Raw genomic sequence first — 9,358 nt, forward strand, 5'->3', positions numbered from 1 at the left:
TGCTCCAGCAGAGTTACCCATGGCAGCACACCTTCCTTAGTATCAATATTCCCTGGATGCTAGCGTATATCATACGGATGATGACTGTATCCGTAATAGGCAGCATTCTATAAGGATTATTTGAAACATCAACTCCTTATAATGTGTGATAGAAGAAATGATTATAAAGATAACATCGCTTAGCTACCAAGCATATAAACAGCAAACCTAACTATTCGAGAAAGTTAAGAAACAAACAAAATTAACATGAATGACATATTCGACTTTTTGCAACATTTTCCCATCATCTTAAGATAAAGGAAAGATGACCTTTGAAAGTCACAAGGTGATCTCATTATAATTGCCACCAAGCATATATACAGAGATCACATCAGCTTAGCTACATCCTAAATTTTCTGAAAGCCAGCAAAGATTTATTGGGGTCAAGTGAGTGTTCCTCATATATCAATAACCCATGCAAATACAGCTTCTATTGGTGCGCCAAAGGATACACTCATGAAATATGAAGGATGCACCAGAAGCAAATAATTCAACAAGTCATATCTTCTAGGTATTACCAGTTGTTTGTGTACCATCATACAATAGCTTTTCCAACCATCTAGCTGAAACCAATATGAAGGATGTATCTCCTCCTGGATTTCCAACAATCGTGCATAAATCCATATATCTGTTGCGGTCAGAAATCCACCGGCGGGCAGCGACTGGCAACACCGTAGAGCCGGGAACAACTAGGGCTGCGGCTGGCCCCAGTCCCTCAGAGCGACGGCCCGCAAAGCCTTCTGGTCACACGTCCGATGCTCGTCGCAAGGGCGTGCCACCTGACCTATACCCGGTCGGGAAGGTGTTGGATGATGCCTCGCTTAGTTTCCTGCATGGCATACACGTAAACATTAAATACGAGCCTCGATCGGCTCTCAGGTTGTCCTGTGAATCGGCTCAAAGAGCCGATCCACCCATGATTCGTACAAGGTGTCCGAATATATGGTGGTCCTGCTTGATCAAGATAAAGCTAATGCGATCTACGACGATTTAGGGTTTTCACCGCATAATCGGATCATCCTACTCACGATTGGGCCTCGCGCTCGCGTACGGTGATCGTAAGCCGATCCTAGACGGGGCCTAAAAACCAACACGAGGTCGATCCCCGGAACATCCTGTCTAGGGCTAGCAAACTACACCCTACACGCCGCTGGATCCTCCAACCCTTTGTAAGGCCTAACTATTGCGGATATTAAACTAATCCTTGAAGAACAAGGAGCAACCGTAACGGATCGGATCTACTAAACAATGATCAAGCGGGGTGCCGCCCCTACACCTGAGATAGGTGTAAGGGCGGCTAGATGCATAAGGGTTGCACTACGACGAGCATATGATACGAAGAACAATGCTAACCCTAACACATCTAAGATAACTACGTTGCTCGCCATCAAAAAGGCTTCGAGCACGAGCAACGCATGAACAACGTAATAAGCTTGTGCTGCCTAGATCGCAAGATGCGATCTAGGCAGCATGGTGCTTACCGGAGAAACCCTCGAGACGAAGGAGTTGGCGATGCGCCGAGATTGGTTGTGTTGAACGTTGGTTGTTGTTTATTCCATAAACCTTAGATACATATTTATAGTCCGGGGGACTTTCTAATTCAGGCGTGCACCTAACCGTGCACGGGTAAAACTCTAACTTCTAAACGATACGTATCCTACTATGGTACAGATACACGGGCAATTAGCCCAAACTTGGTACACAAGGCCGATCCATGTATTCCTTCTATGTATATAATCTTCAAACCCATCTCGATCGCGGCCCACCTCTGATCCGGTCAAATTCTGGTGATAACACATGCCCCCCTGGTTTTGGAAATGACATTTCCAAAATCATTACGCTTTGCTTTCGTCGGGTCATGTCGTGGCAGAGCAGAACCGTTGCAGCATCCTTCATCATGACACCTTGTCTTCTAAACTTCTTTGCAAAATTTGATAGCTTTAGCATCACTTCCTCGGAAACTGCAATGGCATTAAACCTCCACTGGGCTCCTCATTATTTAACCGTGCCGATTGATCAGTCTTCTTCATCCCCTTCCTCTGTTCTAGCTGTCGGCACCAAAAAAAACCTCTCTCCCTGTAGCAATGTCTTCTTCTTCCTCCGTCTCCTCCGGCCTCTCCCTCCAGTCTTTCTCCTCAAGAGAACCGGAGTGGAAATTCGACCATGTGCCAGACGGTCCACCCGAAGCATTCGTCGGGTCAGATGGCGACCTGCCTCTGACCGATGGAGAAGACGACCTCAAGTTCCTCATCGAAGGGGAGCTGATAAACGAAAGCGAAGACGACCTCCATCCCTGGGTGAAACCCACCTCCTCCGACAGGAAGGAGGAAGAAGAAGAAGTAGAGGAAGAAGAGGAAAAGGAGAAGGATGATCCCTCCTCCCCCGCTAAGCATCCGCCGGCAAAGCGATTCCGCGCTTGGGCGGACAGCGAAGACGATGATGACGATGAGGAGGAAGAAGAGGAGGATGAATCCTCCTCCTCCATCGGATACCCGCCGACAAAGCGCTTCCGCTCTTGGGCGGACAGCGAGGATGATGATGATGACGAGGAAGAAGAAGCTCCGGCCGGGGGCTGGGGCAGCAGCGACGAGGAACTTCCCGGGAGCAGCGCCGACGACATCGACAACAGCGACTGTCGTGGATGTGGCCACGGCAGATGCTACAGGGGGTAGCACTTCGTTGATGCGAGGGGAAGGGAACATCGCCATCTACGGGTCGAGGTGCAAGAGACGCAAGGGTTTTACCCAGGTTCAGCCCCTCCGGAGAGTAAAAGGCCTACGTCCTGCTAGATCTTATTGCTCAGTGGAGAATTACAATGGGGGGGCTCAGTCGGCGGCTACGCCGTGAGCTTACAAAGAGAGATTAGATCTCAAATCAAGTGTCCTCTAGGGTTTAAGCTCGGGGGTTTATATAGACACCCCCGACTTAGGGTTACATGGCGATAACTCCAAATCATATTCGTTGCTATTAATCCGGGATTCGTTAACCCCCTAGCAAGTAATCTTCTAATCCAGTCGCACAGATCTTCTCCTTAGGATCGCGGCCCAGTCGCCTTTGGGCCCAGTCGCTTGGGCGACTGGCAGTCCACCTGGGCCTTCGTCCCCACGGCGAGTGGGACTGGCGACCCACCCCCTTGGGTGTATCCCCATCAGTAGTCCCCGAGCGCGTCGTGGATTTAGCGCGGGCTTGAGGCAAGGAGCGAAGAGGCTTGACGATGGGTCGAGGTGAATCGGCGACGGGCTCCTGAAATAGAGGAAACAATCGTGAAACAAGAGGCAGTCGAAACGAGCCAGTCGGCGTAGGCCAATCAGCGTGAACCAGTTGGCGTGAACCAGTCGGTGAGAGCCAGTCGGCGTATGCCAATCGGTGTGAACCAGTCGGCGAGGGCCAGTCGGCGTGAACCAGTCGGTGAGAGCTAGTCGGCGTAGGACAGTCGGCGTCTGCCAGTCGTCGTGGGCTGGTCGGCGTATGACAGTCGGCGCTAGCCAGTCGTCGTGGGCCAGTCGGCGCGCATTTACCATGAAGACACGTGGAGGAGCCAACGGCTGGATTTCACGTTGACCGAGGCGTGAACCACTTGCATGCTGTTTGACCGTTGGGCCTGACGTGACCGCTAACGGCTAGTTTAACGGCTACTCGGCCGGAACCGGCGCGGATCTCGACCGTTGATTGCGGGGCGGCGATTCCGGGACGATTTAACGAACGATTTCATCCTTAATCCGGGCGAGTGCGGGTGGTATAAAGGATCACCCCTGGGATTAGGGTTCGTCACTCCTCCGCACTCTTCTCCCATCTTCTTCCCATCTCACCTCCATTCCAAACTTCACACGTATCCATGGCGACGAAGGGTTGGGGCAAGTCGAAGGTCACGCGGGAGTCTCTCCTCCCGTACGTTGCGTCCGGGGTCATCCCCGAGTTCAACAAGGAGCGGTGGCGGGTTCCGCCGGCGAACGAGGTGGAGCCCCTCCCGCGGCCTGGGGAGTTCGTGCTCTTCCCGAGCTTCCTTGATCGCGGGTTCGCTCTCCCCACTTCCGATTTCCTCCGGCAGCTCGCTGGCCTTTTACAGCATCAAGGTCTCCGACCTCGGGCCGCACAGCGTCCAACAGATTTCTCCGTTCGTGGCGTTGTGCGAATGCTATTTGGGCTGTCCGCCATACTTCCCGCTGTGGGTGTCCATCTTCCACGGGCGGGCGACTCGGGCCAGCAAGAACAGCGAAGCTCTCATCCCGAACGGCGGGATCACCTTCCAGGTGAAGTCCGGGGAGAGCTTCATCGACATGGCGCTTCCCAAGAAGGCGCAGTCACTGTGGCGCCGCTTCTGGTTTTATGCCAAAGAGTACACTCCTCCCGGCGAGGTCTGCATTCCTCAGTACAGCCCCGAGCCAAGCGTCCCGCGGCGCCTTAATGTCCGGTCGCTACCGCGCGAGCAGGAGGAGGTGGTGAAGGAGATGCGCCAAGCGATCCAGGCGCTGAAGGATAGTGGCCTGACGGCGGTTGATATGTACAACTGCTGGCTTGGTCGGCGGCTAATCCCCCTGCGGTGCCGGGCTCACCCCATGTGGGAGTACCGGGGGCAAAACGACTGCACCCGGTCGACGGCGACTGAGTGGGACGAGGGCGAGTACCGGAAGGCGCTCGCCAAGGTCACCACGGCCACTTTTACCTCCTTCGAGGACGGCCTGCAGCCTTATTCTGAAGAAACCCCGGCGCCCCAGGTATCATTTTAGAATAGGGACTCCGCATGGATTGGCCTCATTTTCTCATTTCTGACTCGTTTCCTTGATTCAAATGCAGCGCTGGCAGAAAATCGCCGACCACCTTCCCCCCCTTGCCGGGAAGGAACCACCAGAAATGACCGAAGGCGAAGAGGAGGAGGTCGATGATGAGGAGGAGCGCACCGAGTCGGACTCCGAGGCGCGAGACTTCATCAGACTCCCGCGCGGGACGAAGAGGAATGTCGGGTCCTCGTCCCAGGGCGCGGTTGAGGAGGAGGCGACCTCGCGTCCGGAGGGCGAGGCGGAGCCTTCCAAGGAAGGGGCCGAGCCGCTGTCGAAGCGCTTGCGCCCCACTCTCCTGGAGGGTTCTATGAGGCTTCAGCGCCCTCTGAAGGATGCGATTGACGCGGGAGCTCGGGCCGGCCCCGGCGTAAGAGCAATCCCCACCGTGAAGTAAGTGTTCCTCGCCAGACTTATTCTCCTTGTGGCGGGATTGGGTGTCGACTCACCTTGCCTCCCTGTAGGTCCAAGAAGAAGACCTTGGTGAAACCGGCCGTGGCTGGGGCAGCGGCCACAAAGGCGGCTGAGGCGAAGAAGAAAGCCGCGAGAGAAGAAAGCGGCGCCGTCCGATCTTGGGGGCGCGGGGTCGGCTCCGGAAGAGCCTGCCGCCGCGAGCCAAGCTGAGAAAGTGGGAGCCCGCCACGCCGAGTCCACCGCCAAGGTCTTCCCTCTACCCAGCATGGCTCGTGGGGGGATGGCGAGTGCAGCGACCGGGTCGGACTCCGTTCCGCCCATGGTGGAGAAGGGGTCTGCGGCCGTCGAGTCGACCAAGGAGCAGGAAGCGCCCGAGGTCGAGGATATCGTCGTTGAGAAGAGCGGCCTCTCGGAGCCATCGAAGGAGCGCCGGTCCAAGGCTGCCAGGACCGAGCCCCACTCGATGACGCCGACACTCGGGTGGTCGAGGCGCCGTCGACCGAGGCGGTGACGCGAGGCTGGAGAGGTGACCGGGTCGCGCCACCCGCCGCCTTCTACCTTGACCTTCGCCGAGCTCCATACGGCACTTGGTGAAGCATACGCGGTGAGTGTTTCTGAACTCTTAGTCTAGTCGCCCCCAGTCCCCGAGGGTCGACTTGGTCTGAAGGGGCGAGTCGAGTCTCCTTTTGTTTGTTTCCTTTTGTTGACCTTTTGCATTGTTCTTGAATTTTTGCGAGGCGGAGGTTAAGAGATTAACCACGCTCGTGGAAGAGGCGGCTCAAAAGAACCGCAAGTTGATTGCCCCGGGCGGTAAGTCACGCCCACTCGCCTTCCTCTTTCGGTATCGCTGTTCTTGGATGAGCTTTCGGTTCTCACCATTTTCTATTTTTGGCAGCAGAGGCGCAGGAAAAGGCTCTTGCCGAGGCTCGGGAAGGATTCGTCAAGGAGTCTTTCTACCGCGAAGCCGACTTCCGGGCGACGCAGGCCGAAGAGGCCCGGAAAAAGGCGAAGCGGAGGTGGCCGATCTGACCAAGGTCCTGGAGCGAAGGGCCGGGAACTGGAAGACGTCATCACCGAGTACAAGGGGAAGCTGACGGCCGCGACTGAAGCGCGGGACTCCGCGCGTGGGGCTGCCGCGTCTCTGCGGGAGGAGATTGCGGCCTTGAAGCAGCAGCACGCCAAGGAGTTGGCTGCGGAAAAGGAGGCGTCCGAAGGCACCGTCCTGGCGGTACAAGCCGAGAAGACCAACTTCGAGGCTTTCGTCCGGGAGATGTCGCGGCAGATTCTCGGTAAGCTCCTGTGCTCAGGTTTGCTGTTTTTCCTCGTCGAGTCTCCATTACCGCCAGTCCCCGAGCATGGCGAGTCGGCCTCGGGGGCCAGTCCCCGAGCATGGCGAGTCGGCCTCGGGGGCCAGTCCCCGAGCGTGGCGAGTCGGCTTCGGGGGCCAGTCCCCGTGCATGGCGAGTTGGCTGCGGGGGCCAGTCCCCGAGCGTGGCGAGTCAGCTTCGAGGGCCAGTCCCCGAGCATGTCGAGTTGGCTTTTGGGTGGAGTTCTCATTTTCCCTTTGTGTTTTTGATGGCAGGAACGTGCGACTTCGTGGAGACGGCGACCCCGCGGGAATGCCTGTCGACCGCGACCGCGCGTATCATCGCCTGTGCGGGGGAGATACTGGCCGCGCTCCAGTACCTGAGTCCGCGGGAGGTGATGCCGCGGGACACGTCGTCCGTCTTCAAGGCCGTGTCCAACATTCCGGCTGTTGTGGACCGGCTTCGCCGTTCCTCCTCGCCGCGTTGGTATTACCATGGCTCCGAGCATGGTGGCCGGCGCACTACTCCGAGGGGTTCGACGTGGAGGAGGTTACTCGCGGGCTTCCCCTCGGAGACCGGCGAATTTGATGTTGCCGAAGTGCTGCGGCTGATGGACGCGGTGCGCCCCTTTGCCGACCGAGTGCTGGCGACCGCGGACTTGGAGACTCACATCCCCAGCCAAGCGGCGCCTGGGGACGCAGAGAAGGAGCAAGGCCCGGTGGACTTCCCTGCGGAGCGCCTCTTCCATGCCGCGGCCGCCGGCTCGTTGTCGACGTACCCGGTCGTGCTGTACACGCCGAAGTTTCGTCACGGCGATGGTGGCGCCGAGCCTGTCGTAGAGGGGGCTCCGGGGTCGTCCTCGTAGCTTCCTGAGTCCCTGTGTAAGAAGGAGCTTGGATTCCCGCGGGCGGGTGTCAGTTGTAAATACAGTGATAACTTTTGCTTAAATATAATTTGGTGGTTGCTTTTGAATTTGCGTTATTTGTTGCGGCGATGCGTTGGAGTTGGTTCCGACTATCCATGGCCTTCGGGCCAGTCGCCTTGCGACCACGATGAGGGCTATTGACTTGACTGTTTTCCTTTTCGAGCTGGGCGTCCCCAGTCGCAGTACGTAGTCATTATAGTACAAATAGCAGCCTCATGGGTGGAGTAGCGGTGGGTTGTAGTTTGCGCTGTTCGGATGTAGCGCGCCACTCGTCGTGGCTCGGTGAGCCAGTCGCTGGGCGACTCCAAAGGGGGTCATTGCGGGCGTATTTTCCTTGGCGAGCCGCGGGTCCGTTTGCGGGGTCCCTAGTCGAAGTACTTAGCCACGCAAGTCGCCAGCCTAAGGTAGAGGAGGGCATTGTTGTGCTGTATATCGTAGCACGAGGCGGTCGCCGTGGCCCGTGGGGCTGGCCGAGCATGCGGCCCTGCTGTGGGTTCCAGTCGCCGTTTTCACCCGAAAGCGTAAGGGGTGGTGGGTGGCCGGACCTGGTGTTGCGACCGGTCACCCCGTCACGCCCTTGTTAGCTCGGCTACTTGGCCGATCGTGGACTTCGCTCTTCCAGCAGCGGCGACCGGAGGTCTCTCAGTACCTAATCGCTCATCGCGGCGACTGGGCCGGTGTATACCGGGATGAGAGATGAGGATATCTGGCGGGTGAGGGTGAGGTAGTCGAAGCTGGAGATCAAAAATGGTCGGCGACTTTTATTAACCTCTGAATTGTTGGGCTACATTTTTGTCCTTAGGTATAAAACCGTCGGAGGAGGTTGATGTTCCAGGGACGCTCCACCTCTTTGGTGAGTGGTTCGCCTTTGTCATCCTTGCGGACGTCGATGAGGTAGTAGGAGTCGTTGCCGAGTACGCGGCTGACGGCGAACGGTCCTTCCCAGGGCGGGGACAGCTTGTGCATCCCTTTCTTGTCCTGGATTAGCCGAAGTACCAGGTCGCCGACTTGAAAGGAGCGACTCCGAACACGGCGACTGTGGTAGCGACGGAGGTCTTGCTGGTAAATGGCGGTTCTGGAGAGTGCGAGGTCTCTGGCCTCGTCGAGGAGGTCGACGTCATCTTGGCGAGCTCGCTCGTTGTCTTGTTCGGCGTAGTTGGCGACCCGAGGCGAGTCGTAGGCGATGTCCGTAGGCATGACGGCTTCGGTGCCATACACCAGGAAGAAAGGCGTGAAGCCGGTTGACCTGTTAGGCGTTGTGCGGATGCCCCATAGTACTGAAGAGAGCTCCTCTGCCCAGCAACCGGCTGCGCGCTCTAGGGGCACGACGAGGCGCGGTTTGAGTCCATGAAGGATGCTCTGGTTGGCCCTTTCTGCTTGGCCGTTCGACTCGGGGTGGGCGACTGAGGCGAGGTCGAGTCGGATGCCCTTTTCTTCGCAGAAATCAGCCATTTCCCCCTTCGCGAAGTTGGTGCCGTTGTCGGTTATGATACTGTGAGGGTAGCCATACCGATAGATAAGCTCGCGTAGGAACTTTGTGGCTGTCTTCCCATCGCACTTCTTTATGGGCTTTGCTTCCACCCATTTGGTGAACTTGTCCACCGCCACCAGGAGGTGAGTGTATCCGCCGGGGCCGTTTTGAATTTTCCCACCATGTCCATGCCCCCGGACGGCGAAGGGCCGGGTGAGGGGGATGGTCTTCAATGCCGACCCCGGCATGTGCGACCGGCTTGCATACTTTTGGCATCCGGCGCACGAACGGACGAGGGCGACTCGCATCTTCGTGGGCTGTTGGCCGGTAGAAGCCGTGACGAAAGGCCTTGGCGACGATTGAACGCGCGCTCGCGTGGTGGCCGCAGATCCCCTGCGTGGATGTCGCGCAGGATGTTGCGCCCTTC

This window comes from Lolium rigidum, chromosome 4 (genome assembly GCF_022539505.1).
Source record: "Lolium rigidum isolate FL_2022 chromosome 4, APGP_CSIRO_Lrig_0.1, whole genome shotgun sequence".
NCBI lineage: Eukaryota > Viridiplantae > Streptophyta > Magnoliopsida > Poales > Poaceae > Lolium > Lolium rigidum.